At 35.1% G+C, this 19,326-nt stretch overlaps 1 pseudogene; it reads right to left on the bottom strand.

Annotated features, from left to right (window-relative positions):
- Window positions 1–4,564: 4,564 nt before the first annotated feature.
- LOC130885208 (aurora kinase C-like) lies at window positions 4,565–12,288 on the bottom strand (annotated as a pseudogene).
- Window positions 12,289–19,326: the final 7,038 nt, after the last annotated feature.

The raw sequence follows: 19,326 nt of genomic DNA, 5'->3' as shown, positions 1-19,326 counted from the left end.
TTAATTAATTTAAACTTAGAAATGGTATGTAACACTTGAATATAATGTATACATATATACACATACACTTGTGTGTGTATGTTGTGTGTTAAATTTATAACGAGTTCTGGCAGTCTATACCTCTCTGGAAATAAATATATCGTTTACAAAGAGCAAAAGTATGATGTCAATATTGTGAAGTCTTAGAGAATCCTACATTTCACATAAAGGTGTTAAATTACTTGAATTTTTTAGTTTATTCATTTCAAAATAAATGATTAAATTTTGACATGATGAAAGAATAAAAGATTTCTTTCAAATATTCCATTTTACTGCACTAATGTATTCAGTAAATAGAAACATCACATAATTCTGTATAATCAAAATGTCAGGTACAGGTTGTCAATAAGATAATTAAACAGTAGGGAAGATTAGAGGATAATTATTCTGGGTTCGTATGACATGATTTACATAATAAAATGTGTTGAAAATATCTAACATTTTGATAAATAAGAAATTATAACAGCAAATAATTCTTCATAAAATTAAATATACTTATTTAAACATTCTTTTATATAAAAATTAGTATCAAGGTTTTCAGATGTACTAGCTTATTTTCCATCATAGCCAAACTCTCAGTAGCCAGATGGGACAACAAAGTTATGTAATCTCAGTACTGTAGGGTCTCATTCTTGGATTTGTAAAGCAAGACTGAGTTAGACTAAACAAATAACAATGCAAAACCAATAAAATTAGAGAAAAAAAAACTGTCATCTTGATAAATCATATCAGTAACTCCTTTAAATCTCCCTTCAGAGGAATCACAAAGCAAAGCATGGTGTTCACGTAGAATCAGTAAGGCACTTCTTTAACGTTCTCTCTCTTGTGGCTTTGCTGAGAATGTTGCTTGGGGAAAAGTCTGAAAGTTCTAATATAAAAGTAGACAGTGTCTGGGTCTATCAAGGACTTTTGAGATTTAAAGTGGGAGAGAGGAGAAAATTGTTTTCCAAGGCAGACAATGCAGTAAAGCATGAAGGGATAAATTCCCCAGGAGAAACGGACACGACATTTGACAGCACTTTTTTTCTGAGATACATGTTTCAAATGCTTAAAGTACAAGAACAGAAACCCACAGATTGTAAAATGGTGATGGGTAAAAAAGAAAAAAGAAACATTTCAGAACCCAGACTTCTGAGGAGATAATTATAAAGACTGAGAAGGTGGGAAATGAGTCAGCATTCCTACTCAGGTGAATTGTGGAAGAGCAAAGGATAATGCCACATCTACTCGAGATTAAATCCACATAGATGCCTAAATACTAACATTCAACTTGATATATACCAACCTGAATATAGTTTTTGGATGGTTGAATAAATTATTCTTTGAAGAAAATTAAATAGTCTTTTGGATTCTACAAAAGTTTGTATAGTCATTTAAATGTTTTTTTTGACCATTTTTTTTATTCTTTTTTAATTAAAATTTCCAACTGCTCCCCGTTTCCCATTTCCCTCCCCTCCTCCCACACATTGCCCCCTCCCCCCACTCCCCTCCCCCATCCCCACTCCTCTTCTCCTCCCCCCAGTCCATTCCCCCTCCCTCTCGATACTGAAGAGCAGTCCAAATTCCCTGCCCTACAGGAAGACCAAGGTCCTCCCACTTCCATCCAGGCCCAGGAAGGTGAGCATCAAAACAGGCTAAGCTCCCACAAAGCCAGTTCATGTATTAGGGTTGAAACCTAGTGCCATTGTCCTTGGCTTCTCATCAGCCTTCATTGTCCGCCATGTTCAGAGAGTCCAGTTTCAACCCATGCTTATTCAGTCCCAGTCCAGCTGGCCTTGAAGAGCTCCCAATAGATCAGTTCCACTGTCACAGTGGGTGGGTGCACGCCTCGTGGTCCTGATTTCCTTGGTCATGTTCTCCCTCCTTCTGCTCCTCATTTGGACCTTAAGAGCTCAGACCATTGCTCCAATTTGGGTCTCTGTCTCTCTCTCGATCCATCGCCAGTTGAAAGTTCCTGTTAACTAAAGTATTTAATATGATGGTAAGTATGTAACATGAAATTAACTGGCAATAACTGATATTCTCATAATTTTGTATTTATAAGTTATGAAGTGACCAATTATGAACTAAAAATTTAAACATTATTTAAAAATTAAAATAGGAAGTTAGGTTGTTGAATCTTACTTGTTAAGTAAAAAATCATAAAAAATAGTATTATAAAAGTTCAAATACTGGTACAAAATACAAATGACATTTGTATCAAGAGAAAGAAACAGCAATAATTTTAGTATAGCATTTGGTCTCATTAAGTCATGAGTACTTTTACAATTAGAAAAGCAATCTAAAAGATGCAAATTTCTTTAAAAAATATTAAAAATACAGAAAAAATATATGTTTACTTCTACCTGTATATCTAATGTACACATATATACACATATTGTGAATATGTATATATTTGTATACCTAAGAATTAGGAAGGAAAGAGCAAATGGGACAGAAGGAATTTCTAAGAATTCTCACCGGCAATTTTCTGTATCCCTCTAATTGCTCATGAAAAGAAGGATAAAGATTTTGTTTCAATGATTTTCCTATTACTTGTGACTCCAATTTTAGCCAAAAATAATATTAATAAAATACTGAATCATGTGATCACTCACATAACTTTAAAATGTTCTTGGAAGTATTGTCTCCCCTATAAATTCTGCTTCATTTTTCTTGCATTCTATTCTTTAAGTAATTTGTTTTTCTGTTTTACCTGAATTCTGTGTAATAATTTATGATATGTCTGTTTGCCTTAAGAGTATATCTGTTGTTACTTTGATATGTAGGATAGTAAGCCAGTGGTAGTCTTAATAATATTTTAAACTCATGAACATTTTGGAGCATGTATTTTTATTAGATACTGTGGGAACATTTAGAAATTTAGAAGAAAATAAACAAACCTCCAAGCTTAAAAATAATCACGAGCTAGTAGTGTGGGAAGACTTTCTGTATATGTGTTGCTTTTATTGATTAATGAATAAATAAGCTGCCTTCTGCCAGTGGCTTAAAAGAGTAAACCTGGGCAGGAAAACTAAACTGAATTCTGGGAGAAAGAAAGGAGAGTTAGTGAGAAGCTATTTAGCCACCTTTGAGAGACAGGTGCTAGGGACAGAACTTTACCTGGTAAGCCACAACCATGTGGCAATACACAGATTAATAGAAAAGGGTAAATTTAATATATAAGAGTAAGCCAGAAATATGCTTAACCTTTTGGCCAAACAGTATTGAATATAATATAGTTTCTGTGTGATTATTTCGTGGTCTGGGCAGCCAGAAACAAACAAGTGGACTCCAACTACAAGCTAGAGAAGCTTTCTTCCACATGATTTTAGAGATTGTCCTGTAAAAATGAATTGATTAATAGAGAAATATGTAACAAAAAATAATTACTTTAAGTTTTTAACTTCCTTGTGACCTTATACCCAGGGTACATTTCTCTGATGGAAGCAGTACTACAAAAAAGATCTTAGTAGGGAATAATTTTACATTTTGTCTTTATTATGCGATGTGAAATATAAAAGACACATGGATTATCATATTGTAAAATTAATCTCAAAAAGAAAAAATAGATTATTTTAATAGTCTCAATAACTGATTAAATGTGTTTTAAGTGAAAAGTTAGTGATAGTAAGAATATAAAAATATGAAAGGGAGTAAAGTAATACTAGTGATAGAAAAAGGGAAAGGATTATTTAAATGTTGGGGAATAGTTTTCTTTATAAGGTGTCATTGATGGAAAGGGAACAGTTTTGTTAGACACAACGTTGACGATCTAAATGACTAGTAGAGGAGTAGTGGACATACTGATCATCGTGTCTACAGATTCTGTAGGTAGCAGTTTTCATTTAAATATCTTATTTTGGGACCAAACGAGTGAAAATGAAGACAGTATTAAGGTACCAAATTTTTAATGCTTTAAGTTGTGGCGCCTGTACCGCCTGGACCTGCGATCAGGCAAGGGTCTGGGAAATAAGGACCACTAAGAGATATGGGTCACTCTTGAAGCAAGAATGCCAATTTTATTGTGCTCCAGGGCAGCTTACATAGTGCTCTTCTTGATTAGTGGCACGCCTTAGCTCTCAAAATTTTCTACAACTCCACCAGAAACCACTTTCTTGTTATCAGGAACGCATCAAGATTTCAGGCTCAGGGCAGCTGCAAGCATAGGAAAACAAGTTGTTTACTCTGGTAGACAAGAGGTCATAGACAGTTCAGGGTATGAGAGTCTGCAGTCCCTAACATTAAGTGAAGTGCCATTGAACACAACATTGAGTGATAAATACATTATCAGTAGAGGAGGTCACTGATGAGCAATCTCTGGGAGCAGAAGAATCAAGAGAAAGGAAGAAGAGAGTCATGTCAAAGGAAGGAGAGAGTCTCACCAAAGGAGGGAGAAAGTCACACCCACCTTTTCATGTGTCTTCTTTCAAATTTTTTTTTATATTAATCACTTTCAATTCACATCTTACAAGGGAAAACAAGCAAAACAGATGAAGTAAGAGAGCCTGGATTAAAAACACAAACTAATCGAGGCATGCAGAGCTCAGGAAGCCATCTGATTACAGGGAGGCAGCATCCTACGAGACTGGTCCCAGACCCAGCGGTGCTTCAGGATCTGGTCCAGGTTCAGTCGTTCTGAGGGATGGTACCTAAGAAGCTTGGAGATCAAGTCCTGTGCCCCCACAGGTACTGACTGAGGAAACCTCAAATCTACCTTGAGGATGTGCTTGTATGTCTCATTTTGAATGCTGCTCTCGAAGGGAGGATTTCCCACCAGCAGCTCATAGCAGAGCACCCCAATACACCACAGATCCACCTTCTCATCATATGTTCTTCCTTCAGTCATTTCCGGGGGCAAGTAGTCCAGAGTCCCGCACATTGTCTTTCTCCTGAGAGCGGGGTATGCACAAACCAACCAAAGTCTGTGATCTTCACCTCACCCTTGAACCCCAGCAGAAGATTCTCTGGCTTAATGTCCCAATGAATCACCTTCTTCTCATGACAGCATGTCAGTGTATCTGCCAATTCCTCTATTATCGTGGCTGTATACTGCTCATCTAACACACAGTTTCTCTGAAGCTCCTTATAGAGTTCACCCCGTGGAGCATATTCCAGAATTAAGTACACCCGGCGAGCATCATGGAAGTCGTTGTACAGGCGTAGGATATTCGGGTGTTGTAGGCGCGCCTGGATCTCCACTTCCTGTTGAAGCTGGTGCTCCAATCTCTCCTTCTTTATCTGGGACTTGAAGAGGACCTTTAGGGCCAAAATGAAATTTGTAGACCCAATACTTTGGTTTGCATCTTGAGAATTTTTCAGTTTATTTCTTCAAATAAAGTAATAATACATGGATTAAAGTACAGCTCATTAAGTGATTAGCCTATTTATTATAATACTTAACATTTTGAGTATGAAAATGATAAAATTTAAATCCCCAAACTAGCTCATGTAGTGTTTGACTAGAATTGAACTTTTCTACAAAGGCTGCGAGCCAAAAAGTGTGCAGAAAAATATGCAATATATGCATGAGGGAGAAAAATTAATGGTGCAAGTCTTGGAAATATTCAATATCTAGTTAAAAGGAATGCTAATTAGGTAACTTGAGAAAAGACTGCTGGCAGGTGACCTAATATCATGTATCTGTGTAAAAGGGTCATTACATTTTCAAAAAATGAATGCCTATTGAAGTGAGAGCCAAAGTAGCTTTATTTAATTAGAGTAAGTTTCACTGAATGAAACAATTTTAGTGTTGGAATAATTATTACTGAACTGAGTCTGCTGAAAAATCTCTTTTCACTAGTGAAGGTTTACTTTGATTTGGGATGATTGATAGAGAGGTCAACATTTAGATTTGATGTAGATAGCTAGAGAAAATTTAAAATGTATGATTTTGGAATTGGTTAGTCTCAATTTAATACCAAAATTACCAAACATGAGCAGTTTGGTTCATAATCAAACATTATTTACACGATATGATAGCAAAGATTATAAAATAATCATCTTATATTATAATGATTCAAATAAATATTCACTATTTTTTCAATTTTAATGGATTTTAACAAAATCAAAAGATGTACAATTCTGTTGAAGAGAACTTTCTAATGTACAAGTTGACAAGAAAAGAATTTGAAATTATCCATGGCAGATATTTTGGCACATTCAGAGTACAGACAATTCCTTTTAACCCACAAATTATTGTTTTTGTCTTATTTTATGGCTATGATTGTTTCACCCCCATATATGCATGCATACAATGTGTGTGCCTGGTGCAGGCAGAGGTCAGAAGAAGGCATGTCATCTCCTAGAACTGGAGTTACAGATAGTTATTTGCTGCCCTGTAGGGGCTGGAAATTAAACCTGAGTCTGCTGCAAGAGTAGAAAGTATTTTAAACCACTCAGCCATTCCTTCAGTCCCCCAAATTTCTTATAGAAGCATATATAGTGACAAAATCTTGAAAACAAAATAAATACTCACCAGCCAAGCTCATGAAATTAATTTTATGTACTGTCTTAGGGTTCCTACTGCTGCGAAGAGACACCATGACTATGGCAACTCTTATAAGGGAAAATATTTAGCTGGAGTGGTAGCTTATTTTTTTTTAGAGATTTAGTTCATTATCATAAGGGGGACAAGCATGGGGGCCTGCAGGCATGATACTGAAGAAGGGACTGCTACGTATTGATAGGCAGGCAAAAGGAAGTAGACTGAGGGTCATGCTGAGTGAAGCTTGAGCACTAAAGATCTCAAAGCCTGCCCCACAATGACACACCTATTTCTAACAAAGCCACACCTACTTTGACAAGATCACTTCTCCTAATATGACTTCTTTTGATGTCAATTTCTTTCAAACTCCCACTTATACCAACACATAAAAACACATTTCTCAGTTTAAAACTATAAATCTGACATGTTTTAGAAGGGTTTATAAAAATCTGTTTTTGTGAGTAAAACAAATGTAGGAACATGCACTTTGTAAAACTTTTACTTATTTCATTCTGTTTTCAAATAATTACTGGAGCAAGGAAAATACATAGTGAATGTTACCTATCAAGATAACTATTGATTTAAGTAATAGAGAGCTATAAGTAGAGAGAAAACAGAAAAAAGACAAAACTTTATTATTATTTCAAAAAGGACTTTTAACAAATATTTTGAAAGTTATTTACATGTAAAAAATATAAAAAAATTAACAATATGTTATGCACCTTAAATGTATAAATTGTTTACATGTTTTTGAAAGAGAGCTTCCTCCTAAGTTATTTGTTGAGGCATATGCCCAGGAGGCAGAGATCATAAAGGACAAAAATACAGTAAGAAAGGTATAAGAACTTGGTGCATTGGTACTAAAGTGATTTATGTTCTGATGTGAAAACAAAATGTTTGGGGATGGAAACCTGCCTCTGCATATAAACACAATTGTGACCAAGCCTGACGACTTAGGTTCAGTTACTGGAACCCACCCGGTCGAAGAACAGAATGGGCCTACTTCAATAGAGACATTCATTATTAACATTTGTGGCTGGTTCATTGAAATTTCATGTTTAATGGACATTTTTTTTATATCAAGGAAACAAACTTTGAACTCGTTTCTCTAGTTTTGCACTTTTTATTTTATTAAACTAGCATTATTTTTGTTTACACATCTTGGGTTTTGTTATGCATTAAGCATTGTGGCAGAATCAGGAGGGCCAGGGTGTGGTTTACCCCATGGAGTCAGAAGCAGAGCATACGGGCTGGCTCTAGAGACAGGACAGGTCATGCCCATTCTTACTCCCTTCACGCCTTTAGATGTCTCATCACCTCTCAGTTCAGCAAGCTGAGGAAGAAAAAGATTTAAATCTGAGTCAGAGATCTGTGTTCTTGACACAAATTATAGCACTTGTAGAATATGTGTATGTTGCATCTTTCACATGACGTCCCAGAGCACTGCAAATGACCACTTCAGCTAAAGCTGCCTCCGAAATCAATACAAGCTGTTATTCATTTGTTTATTTTCGCCAGAGTGGTATCAGAATTTAAGCTGTATTCTCAAAAATCTTCCTTATGATTACCCATTTCACTGGTTCTTCAGAGAACATAGTATAAAACCCTCAATTTTCCAATTTTAACCTGCAGTGTAATGTGCTACACAATTATTATTATTATCTCTAGAGCTCATCTTAAAGGCAGGGCCCTATCTTCTTTGAAGAGTTTAGTCTATTGGAAGAATCTATTACATGTATTGATTTTTACCTAGTCCTGTTATTATGAAAATACAAACACAAGCCTGTCCTTGGAAACTTGCCTTTTCTCACCCATTTATGTCCCTTTTTCAAAAAGAGTTTTAATTGGTGATCTCCAACAGGTACCTTCCCGAGGAGATTGGGGACACTGCAGAAAAATGAGAGAAAATATTGTAGGAATTATCCTCCTGCTTTACCTCCCTCACCCAAAGTGTACCTCTATAGGAATGATTAGTTGCCACAATAACTAAATTTTACATGGCTTCTGGGAATCCAAACTATATTTTTCATGTCTGTGCAGTAAGTCCTCTGAATCATAGATCCATGTCCTTAGACCCTAATGTGAATTTATGAACTTACAAACTCAATAGATTCATTTAATATCTATTTCTTACAGTGTCCCAGTGTGAGTCCCATATCATCAAATATCATCATGGATTACATCCCTCATTTATGTACTTATAGACCTTTAAAACCACACACTGCAAATCTCTTTTAAGATAGATCTAGATGGTAAGTTCCCAAGAATGTGAGTTATAGCATTTTATAGAGGTATAAATATATACTATGTAACATAAAGGTTACCATAGGAAATATGCAAATCAACAAGCTCATCTGTGCTTTTTCAGAACTTCACTTTTAAAAACAATATAAGTTTTTATAATTAGTTTGACAACATATGCTCTATGTCCTTTAGTCTTTAACATGGAAGCCATGCCCATAGGAATATTCCTAATACACCATTTCTATTTTTGAAATATATAAGGAACATCTCTACAATTCTCTTCCTTGGATAGCTGCAGGAATTATTAGAGCATTCATTTTACCATTGAAGATTATTATAGTCTATTCCACACAGTGATGGGATGAAATACATAAAAGAGGTCTAAGGATACACCAAACAATACCTTAGAAAGGCACAATACTTAAGATATTCTCATACATGTAAATCTGGAGAAGAGAAAATCATTTCATCATTTATCATAAATAGCCACAGACTCTTCAGACTTACTATATTTTATTTATCAGTCTCCAAAAAGACATTAATTTTATAACCATTATTTTCCTTTTGCTTAATTTCACTTGTGATGTGTGATGTCCTACTATATATGTGTTGCTTTTATTGGTTGATGAATAAAGCTGTTTCTGCCAAAGGCTTAGCAAAGTGAAGCCAGACAGGAAATCCAAACAGAGATATATAGAAAGTAGGTGGAGTCAAGGAGACACCATGAAACTGCCAACAGAAGGGTACAGACACTAGAAACTGATTGGCAAACCACAGCTTTGTGGTGATACACAGATTAATAGAAATGGGTTAATTTAAGATATAAGAGCTAGCTAGATATATGCCTGAGTCATTGACCAAGTAGTATTGTAATTAATACAATTTCTGTGTGATTATTCCTATTCGAGTGGCTGAAGAACTAATAGGCAGTCCATGTTTACACACTTGTTTTGAAACCCGTAGCTACTTTTTACTTTTGCATAAGAAATGTACTTAAATTTTTTCTATACCTCAATATCACTTCCAAATTTAACATCATAAGAGACATATAATCTATATTTGCATTCAAATACTTCAGCATCAGGGAATATTGACATGAATTTATCTTCATTTTTAAACCTTCTGAAAAGTTTATTCTCAAAATTAGAGCCTGTGGCCTATAATAGCAGTTAAGACTGGCTGTACTTATTATGTAGTTCCAGGCACTAGGAAAGTTCACAATGTGAATTAGTTCACACAATTTTTTAGTTTGTTAGAGTATTTTTGTTATTGGTTTCTAATGTCATATAGTAGAACAAAAACAAACCTTTGAAAGGTAAAGTAATTCTCTATAATGTTCAGTTTTGTATAATAGTACTCAGATTCCATGATACAAAAACCAATTTGCTGTGCCTTGCTGGCAGAATATAAATACTGATGATGTCAGTGGGTTAAAGTAACTGATGTCTGAAGGTATGGTCAATATTGTTTACTTTTTTCAAAATTTGGATGTTAAAAGTTCTAAAATAATAAATGTTTTTGTTACATTGCCTCCTTCTATGCAAATATGTGTTAAAATTTTGATTATACATTTGTAATCAGAATAAATTTAGAAAATATTGAATATATCGAATTATGTGTTTCTACCACAATGCAAACACGAATGGAAAAGTGGGAACAAATTTTATATTAGTAACAGCACATCAGGTAGCTTTATGTATATTATTAGAGATGTAGATGTATGCTCTCATGGGCATTAGAGGTCAGAGGACAACTAGCAGAAGGTGGTTTGTACATTTCACTATGTTGCTTCTGGGAGTAAACTCAGCTAATTAGTCTAGGTGGCTAGAGTCCTTACTTACTGAGTCTTCTTGATGGCCAAAATACTTAGAATCCTAAACAAATTTAGGGTAAACTGCCTGAAAAATGTCTACTGCATTTAATTTTAGACAGGTAAAAATTATATGAAGGTGCTATTTTCGGACGGAATGTATCTCTTGCATACTCATGTGTTTGAATACTTAGTCCAAAGCTGATGCTGCAGTTCTAGAAGTCTGTAGAACTTCGGAATGTGTGGCCTACACTGAGAAACTAGGTCATGAGAAGTGTTCGAGGGCAGTAAATTGTTTTTAATTTCCTTCCAGGTTTTTCTTTTCTTCCTTGTTAGTCACTGAAGCTTAAGCAATGCCTTTTATGCTATAATGGATTGTCTTCTCAAACTATGAATTAAAATACCATTTTTCTATCTTAAGGATATTTCTCCTGTTGTTTGAATTTAATGAAACATTATGTTGAAATGGAAAGAAAATTAATTAATAAAAGGGTTAAGTTAAAATATACCATAAACCAAAATGGTGTAATAGAGATAGTATAGAATAGTGATCTTAGCAATTTAAAAATTAATCTGTTCTCCAAATAAGTAGGTGGATTTTGTGTGGCAGATAAGAACAGTATTTATCTATCAAGGAAAACTTTACTAATTAAAACTATTTAAAGTAGTATATGTATGTCTGATACTTTATTCTAAGAAAGCTACAAAAGTTTAGCAGTCTTCTGTCAAGACAGAGAACAGACTAAGACAGAAGTCAATAAAGAACCTACCCAGGGTGCATTAGAAGGACCAGGTTATCTGTTGTGTGTTGGCTGATTAGAGTAAGAAATAGGCACAGAGTATGCTTGATAGCAGCATATGTTAGAACAGACTATCATTCACTTAGCTCTTTGCAGGCAGTTGTCTTTGTAAGTTAACTTTCCTGTCTTTGTGGCAGAATGCATGACAGAAACAATTTAAAATCAGGAAAGATTTACTTATCTCAACAAACTCAAGAGTTTTCCCTACAGTCTTTGGTTCATTTGCTTCTGCATCTGGGGGGAGACAGAAGATCACTGCAATGGAGGAACGCACAGAGACTACTTAGTACATGCAACAAGATGTAGAGAAGGTATGGAGGCTGAGGATTATGCACTGACTTCACAGCATGACTCAAGTGACCCACTCTCTCCAGATGGGTTGTTAGTCCTGAAGGTTCTATCACCTCCTCCAACAGGAAGTAAGTTTTCTACATGTGAACACACAGAGGGCATTAAATATCTAATATACAACATTATGCCTCTATTCTATAAAGGTATAATTTAATATTATATTGCATTTAATCCATCTATCTCCAACACTCCAAAAATTTTAAGTTTTACCAAGATTATAAATTTGAGTACCATGCCTCTTTAGAAATGCAAGCCAAACATTAAATCTGAGACTATTGCAAAATCAAAAGCAAGTTGTATATTTCCAAAATATTGTTCTAAGACACATTGAAGCAGAATAAATTTTACCATTCCAAAGAGAAGTATAGATTAATAATGAATTAGAATCAGATCAAAGAAGGACCAAAATCAGCCAGACAAACAGTAAATCTCCTGGCTCTATGTTATTTGTTGATGTGAGGTCGCAAGATGCTGATTTTTATTGTCCCTATGACCATTTAATTTTTCACTCACATCACCTGCCTCTGCCTAGTTCTGTTCAATTCCTCTGATTGTCTAGGTAACTGTACTGTGTTCATGGCGTCAACAACATCCTTGTTTCTCCACTGAAGTTTTATGTTCAGCCTAACAGTTTTATGTACCAACTTATGAGGGACTGTCCCAAAGGAACCCCAACTCTGTAAAACATTGCCTGTCTGACAATGTTTGATTTCACTTGAAATATTGGTAGAAGCCTTGGTAATGCAACAATTCTTACATTCTGTATGGACACAGAATGTAAGAATTTCCAGCTTGACTAGTAACTAGAGAGACATAGAACACAAATATTGTCTGGATGGTGAAATGTGAGGAAACAGTTTCTGACATTAAACTTAAAGAGTCCATAACACTTGACTCCATTTCCTTCTATACTCCTGTGAGGCAAAATATTAAGGTTGTGTACATGCAGCCACTGCTTTCACGGTGGACACAAAACAGAAAGAATAGACCTGGGGCAGGTATAACCTCTGAAGGTATGTCTTCAGTGACATATGCCTGCCTGTTAGGCATCACACCTTAGGGTTATCAGAAACTCTCCAGTGCAACACCTCTAGTTAGTAACTAGGTATCTAACACATGAGAATCTTGAAGTCTCTTTTTTTTTCAAACCTTAACACTATGGGACTAAATATATAAATCTATGAGACGATCTTCCAGTTGGCTATGGTCAAGTATAAGTGATTATATGGCCTATGATATGGAAGAGAATTTTATATCAGATTATTATTAAAAAGATGAGTAAAGCTACAGCGGTTCATTGACAGTGTGAAAATGTAAAGGAAGCTCCTCAGATACCTGTTCTCAAAGGACTTTTTGATATCTGATTCAGAGGATCAAGAAATGATTTGGCCTTAGGTTCCATCTTCTCTGAAGAAGTGACACATCAGAGACCACTGTAAAACTACACATTGAGTTTCAGCCTAATTTGACTAAGTGTTGGACAATCAGAAAAAGTCAGAACAACAGGGAGACAGGGACATGAGGAAACTGTCTGCTTCCTATATTAGTCTATAATTACAATCCTTCTGTTTCCTGGATTTGCTTTAACATCTTGTCATTTAAAGATGTATGTGCAGCTGTATAATTATACTGTTTACACATTCTATCCAGTTTTCTAGAACAAAAGCTTAAAATCTGTGTTCCAATACTACTATCTTCATAATATAGTTAATATTGATAATGTTATTATGTAATCTCATTCAATATTGGTTGACAATTTTCTATTTCCCAGAATTTTGACCATCTGCCATATGGAGGATAATGCTTTAGGGGTTGGAGTGCATATGAAAACTACAAAAACACATAAAGTTACTTTCTCTTAAGGAACAAATTAAAAATAACGTAACAGATTATGGGGCTGGAATAGAGGTTCAGTGGTTTAAAAGGGCTTGTTTCAGATCTTCAGTTTAGTTTCTAAGACACATATAAAAATTCTGGCATGGCCACACGACATCTAAAATAACCAGTTATGTGCAGGTAGAAGGCAGTAGTTATTCTTGGAGTTTATAATATTTCAGTCAAGTCCCTGGTTAAATGAACAAGGTGGAGGATGTTAAACCACGATACCCTATATCAACTTCTGGGCTCTACAGAAGTGCAATTACATAAATGCATATACATGCACTCATACACAAATTAACATATATCACACACACAACTGCACACAACTACACATTCACACATCTATGTTGTTTTCAACTTCTGATTGTTATGATTAGTGCATCAAAAAACAGGTATGAGGGGCTGGAGAGATGGCTCAGAGGGTAAGAGCATTGCCTGCTCTTCCAAAGGTCCTGAGTTCAATTCCCAGCAACCACATGGTGGCTCACAACCATCTATAATGAGGTCTGGTGCCCTCTTCTGGCCTGCAGGCCTACACACAGACAGAATATTGTATACATAATAAATAAATAAATAAATAAATATAAAAAAAACAGGTATGAGAACGTGTCTTTGTATTAGGATGTAGACTCCTTTGGGTGTATTCCCAGGAGCAAGCAGTACAGCTGGATCTTGAGGTTGACCTATTCCCAGCTTCCCAATAAAGCACTATGAAGTGACTTTAAAGATTTGTGCTCCCATTTACAATGTATGTCTTTCAACGACTCCACATCCTCACCAATATGAGCTGTCAATTTTATTATTATTATTGATTTTGGCCATTCTGACTGGTATAACATGAAATCTTAGAGTAATTTTGATTTTCACTTCCCTGAAGGCTAAGGATGTTGAACATTTCTTTCTTTAATTGTTTCTCAGACATTTGAGTTTCCTCTTTTAAGAACTCTATGTTTAGTTTTACATCGTATATTTTAAATTGGATGAGTTTTTTTTTTCTGTCCTTCAGTTTCTTCTTTTTTTTTACATTAAGAAAAAGGTATTAAACATAACAAAAGACAATAAAATATTTGAAATTAAAAGACGAAAAAAGAAATAAAAACAATGAAGAGAATAACGCTAGGTTCAAATGGTCCTAGAATGAGAGAGAAAGAAAGAAAGAAAAGAAAACTCTTTCAAAGGAATGTAGACAAATATTTCAAAAGAATTAGTTGCCACTTGGAGAAATGAGGTAGAACAATGCCTTGTAAATGAAAGTCCAGTCAGTAGAACGGCACTTTTGTGCTGAGAGAAATGATAAAGTGGATAATAAAAAAATTAAGATGTTGGAGAGCAGAAGGGAAAAGTGTTGAAACAAAGTGACAGAGGATGATGAATAGCACAGAAGTCAAATAAATCCAGTCCTTCAGACTTAATCAACTAGATTCATCATGGTGCTGTTCATGGAGCCTAGCTTCATAGGAAGAGGAAGTTTTAAAGGAAGAAAGTGAGGTCACCATCTGGGGAGGACAACCCTATGACTTGTGTGTGTATCTGCCAGCATTTCACTTCCCTTAAAACTTAATGATATTTAAAACTTTCAAACTGGCCGGGCGGTGGTGGCGCACGCCTTTAATCTCAGCACTTGGGAGGCAGAGGCAGGCGGATCTCTGTGAGTTCGAGACCAGCCTGGTCTACAAGAGCTAGTTCCAGTACAGGCTCCAAAACCACAGAGAAACCCTGTCTCGAAAAACCAAAAACAAACAAACAAAAAAAACTTTCAAACTGAAGGGACAGACAATGTATGTTCTATTTTTGGACTTTGATCACAATATTTTTGCAAAAATATCATGTAATCAAAACATAGAAATGTGAAAATAAATTAATTCAGGTATTATTAGCAATGATTAGTGATCTTTGGTGGATAGTCAATTTTGTATGAGATATTGTATATTTAACCCCTAAATGTATAAGGTTATCAATATGGAAAATTATAGTTAATCCCTACTTTTTCCCAAAGTCTCTGGAAAACTCATAGTATCCAAAATTTTTTATATACTGAATCAGATAAAACATTAAAATTGAGTCATTATATTGAATTATATTTTAAATATCTAACATATATTTGCATGCATTTAAAATTTAAATTACCAAATAAAATGTGTACACTTTTGGAACATAAATTCAACACACTGAAATTAATATCCATGAACAATTAATGATTGAGAAATTTTCTTTTAAGATTTTAAATAACTTTTTATAACAGAAATTGTGTTTATAATTTCATTTTTGCTTTCTCAATACATAGTTTCTCCGTGTTTCAGTTCTGGCTTTCCTGAAACCCACTCTGTAGACCATGCTAGCCTTGAACTCACAGAAATCTATCTGCCTATATCTCCTCAGTGCTGGGATAAAAGACATGCACCACCACTGCCCAACTTGTCTAGAATATATTAAAGTAATGTTTATATCATAGAATATCATGTAGGTTAAATATTCCATAAAAATTTAAGAACTATTACTAAAGGCTGGGCCATGGTGGTTCACACCTTTAATCCCAGCACTCAGGAAGCAGAGGCAGGCAGATCTCTTGAGTTTGAGGCCAGCCTGGTCTATAAGAGCTAGTTCCAGGATAAGCTCCAATGCTTCAGAGAAACCTTGTCTCAAAAAATCAAAACCAAACCAAAACAAAACAATTACTAAAACAACAACAAATATCTAGACAAGTACCTAAATCATCACATTGCATACTATTATTTTATTTATTTATTAGCCTTTTATTATTCTCTTTCATTCCTCTAATTTTATTTTATTATATTTGGACAGAGAAGACAATGGCATTTATATTTCTAACTTGGAAATTTTAATTTATAAAGTTTCAAATTGTTTTTTATTTTTAACTATTTAATATTTACATTAGAATTTAATATATTTTATGTGTAATACATAGATATACTGTGATATAACCTATATTATAGCGATTTATACCATCCAAATTTACATCTAAGTAGTGCGTATATGTATTTAAATGCACATCACAGCTCTTTAGCTGACTGATGAACATTGCGTTTGAATTGCTATCTTTTTCCATGTTAGGGACAGTTCATTTTTCTCAATTTAGTTCCTCTAGAACCTATGCAAAGTAATGTTTGTGTTTACAAATCAGCGTATGTATATGCATGTACATGGAGATGAAAGGATGGATGGAGTCTATTCAAAACTTTCCACCTTTTGGAGACCATTCTTCCCACTGCAGCAGAAGTTCACAGGTCAGGCTTGATTAATTGACTAACAAGACCCAGGATGCACCTGTTTCCCCTCCAAACTCTGGATTACAATTGTGTAGTCGTGCCTGCCTTTCTATGAACCCTGGGGCTAAATGTGGGACCTCATCATTGTGGCTTTTTGGTTCACTAACTGAGCAGTCTTCCAAGCCATTGAATCAGTAGAATTATACTTAAGCATTATTTTCTATAAAGTTAATATCTCATTAGATTTCAGTATCATGCAACAATGTAGATATTAAGACTCTTAGCAGGTCCATAAAATAGAGTGTGTTAACTTTAAATTTATATAAAACCATGGATTTCATAATAAACGGTATTCTAAAGGTTAAACTTTTTTCTTTTCTTCCCTTTTTCTCTCTTTCCTATCTTCCTTTATTGTAATTTGGGGTTCCTTTCCATGTGCTTTTCAAGATGAGCATGCTGAAACTGTAGCATGCTTGGAAGACTACATTGAGACTTGCCTCCACAGACTTCTGTCTTGGTTTAATTTTAACCCTAATATAAATGATATTTCTAAATGTTTTTATATAGCAGGTTACTGACAGTTATTAGTAATTTTCAAATGTTAAATTTCTAAATAGATACAAAAGATTCCTATGGAGTTGTAATATTAATATATATATATATTATATATAATGGTTCTTCTACACAAGGTTTCTCTTTGCAGCCTAGCTGTACTGGAACTCTCTTTAGAAACTAGGCTGACCTCCAACTCAGAAATCTGCCCATTTCTGTCCTCTGAATTTTGGTACTAAAGGCATGAGCCAACATATCTCGTTATTAATTTTTAATAAAAATACTTTACTATAATAAAATACAAAATAAATAAAATACAAAATAAAATACAAAATAATACATAAAAATAAGACAAACTAACAGAAGTTAAAGATCCCAAGTAAAGGTAAAAAATCAGAGACCCACTGTTTTGCACCTTCAGTAATTTCATTAAAACAGAAAACTGCAAGCTACAATATGTACTCAGAGTACTTGTGGCAGACTCGTACAGGCCCTATGCATGCTGCCCCATGCTTTGTGAGTTCATATGAGCTTAGATCATACTGATTTAGAGCACCCTACTTTCTTGGTTTCTTCCACCCCCTTTAATTCTTACTCTTTCTGTCTCTTTTCCCTTGGAGTTCCCTGTACCTTTATGAGAAGGATTTAATGGAAACATCCCACTTAAGGATGTCTGTTAAAAGGCCTCTCTCACTTCTTGCATAATGTTGGGCTGGATTCCTTGGAATTTTTCCCACCTGCTGAAGGAGGAAGCTTTTCTTATGATGGCTGAGGAAGGTACTGATTTATGAGCATACCAAAATATCATTAGGAATTATTTTTTAATTTTTTTTTTTTTTTTTTTTTTTTTTTTTTTTTTTTTTTTTTTGATTTTTGAGACAGGGTTTCTCCGTAGCTTTTTGGTTCCTGTCCTGGAACTAGCTCTTGTAGACCAGGCTGGCCTCGAACTCACCAGAGATCTGCCTGCCTCTGCCTCCCAAGTGCTGGGATTAAAGGCATGCGCCACCACCACCCGGCTTTAGGAATTATCTTATTACTACTTTTTTTCTTTTTTCTTCCTTCCTTCCTTCTTTACTTTCTTCTATTCTTCCTCCCTCCCTCCCTCCCTCCCTCCCTCCCTCCCTCCCTCCCTCCCTCCCTCCCTCCTTCCCTCCCTCCCTTATTCTCTCTCTCTCTCTCTCTCTCTCTCTCTCTCTCTCTCTCTCTCTCTGTCTTTCTTTTTTGTACAGTAATCTTTGTTTCTACCTTAATTCCTGGGCTGTCTAATCTCGAGTTCTTGGTCCTTAAGCAGTGTTGGCTATGGTTTGCACCCCAAAGAGTGGGTCTTACCTCAAGTAAGGTATTTGTTAGTTACTCCCACATGCATCAGGCCTCCATTGTAGAATATCTTGACAGCAGAACTGCATTTCAGATCAAAGGTTTGTGGATGAATTGTTTCTGTTTCTCAACTTTTTTAGACTGTTTAGTGCAATCTTGTACCAAAGAGACTAGACAACAGGTGTGAAGGTTTTATTTAGGCACTAGTTTTATTTCTCCACATTAAATGAGTTGTATAGATGTTGTCTTCAGCAATGATATTTCTGTAAGTTTCTGGAGAATAATTTATAGTCTTTGCAACAGCAGGGTTATGTGGATTGTAGCATAGGACTTCTTTGGCCAACAAGTCAATTACATTTAACTCAATACTATAACTGAAAAATTCATTTAGTGACAAGAGATGGCCTGGTGGGGCTTTATCTCCCTCATTATTTGGCAATGCCATTTAAATTGTCTTCATATATGTATAAATTTTAGGAACCTTCTACTATATTAGGTTTCCACAATACACTCAAAATGTTCCTTAATTTAAGCTGTCTCTCCACATAGTGACTCCTTCTTTCCCATCATCAGATGCTCCCTTCCCTTTCCTACCTAATCATCCTGTTCTAACAACCCATTCACCAATAAGTACTCTAT

This window comes from Chionomys nivalis, chromosome 12 (assembly GCF_950005125.1).
Source record: "Chionomys nivalis chromosome 12, mChiNiv1.1, whole genome shotgun sequence".
Lineage (NCBI taxonomy): Eukaryota > Metazoa > Chordata > Mammalia > Rodentia > Cricetidae > Chionomys > Chionomys nivalis.
Note: the sequence above shows the minus strand (reverse complement) of the source record. Positions and strands in the feature narration are given on the sequence as shown.